Consider the following 1147-nt stretch of genomic DNA (forward strand, 5'->3'; position numbering starts at 1 on the left):
GGTCAGGCTGCTGGTCGCACCACTGTGTTGACCTCCTTCCAGAACACTCTGAAACACTAGAAGACCCTGAGGAACAGACTGGCCCACCAGGCCTCACTAATCCCTCATCATGCCCTCGCTCATGCTCGGAGTGGACAGAGGCTTCAGCTCCCTTACAGTCTGGCCCTTCACAAACTTGAAGGGACATTCCAAGGTCTGAGTACATTTTCCCGAATTGTCTTACCAGCACAAATATCTCCCCCACCATAGTATTAATTCTATTACCTTTTACTCAGTTTCCAGGTCCTCCTTAATATGCCACTCCCATACCTCTTCTGCTGAGGATGCTCGCTGAGCTCCATGTATGCACTCTTTCATTAGCTTCCCTTGTCTCCTGTCCTTTAATTACTCCTATTTGTTCTGAATTTAAGGGGGAGTCTTAATTATCATCATAGTGCTCAGAGTCATTGCCCTTGCCAGAAAGAATAAAAAAGAATCACTTGTCCACTGCCCCTTTAGATGTCAGGACTTTTTACTTTGGAATATTATCTCAAATTATTACCAGAAATCTTTGCATGTAGGGGATTTTGCATTTGCAGACTTACATAACTGACAGTCAGTAAATTATCCAGATCAGAGTTGGGAACATAAGAATAGTAGGATTCTCCTCATTTGCTATGTGTTTTGTAGAACAAAATGTAAAGTGTAAACAGATTTTTTTTTCTATCATCCAGGTGTTTGGATACCTGTATGACTTGCCCTTCACGCCCTTTCTAAATTTATGTATTTTATTTACTTATTTATTTATTTTAAAAATATGGATTTACTTCACGAATTTACATGTCATCCTTACACAAGAGCTATGCTAATCTTCTCTGTATTGTTTCAATTTTAGTATCTGTGCTGCCAAAGCGAGCACTCACACCCTTTTTTAAATTTTCAAATTATTTATTTATTTATTTGTTATTTATTTACTTGTTTGTTTATTTAAGTAGGTTCCATGCCCAGTGTGGAGCCCAAAGCAGGGTTTGAACTCACCACCCTGAGATCAAGACCTGAGCTGAGATCAAGGGTCAGACTCTTAACTGTCTGAGCCACCCAAGTGCCCCCATCCCCCCCCTTTTTAAAATGAATGATTGGAAATACCCAAATGATTCCCTGACAATTT

At 40.1% G+C, this 1147-nt stretch overlaps 1 non-coding gene across 1 annotated transcript; it reads right to left on the reverse strand.

Moving 5' to 3' along the window:
- Positions 1 to 791: 791 nt before the first annotated feature.
- On the reverse strand, positions 792 to 898 carry LOC114211201 (U6 spliceosomal RNA). The gene has a single exon (XR_003609704.1). It is a non-coding gene; the product is annotated as a U6 spliceosomal RNA (small nuclear RNA).
- Between the last annotated feature and the right edge of the window lie 249 nt (positions 899 to 1147).

Source organism: Eumetopias jubatus, unplaced genomic scaffold, assembly GCF_037043125.1.
Source record: "Eumetopias jubatus isolate StellerSeaLion01/CBP00866 unplaced genomic scaffold, mEumJub1_p1.0 scaffold_4, whole genome shotgun sequence".
NCBI classification, from domain to species: domain Eukaryota; kingdom Metazoa; phylum Chordata; class Mammalia; order Carnivora; family Otariidae; genus Eumetopias; species Eumetopias jubatus.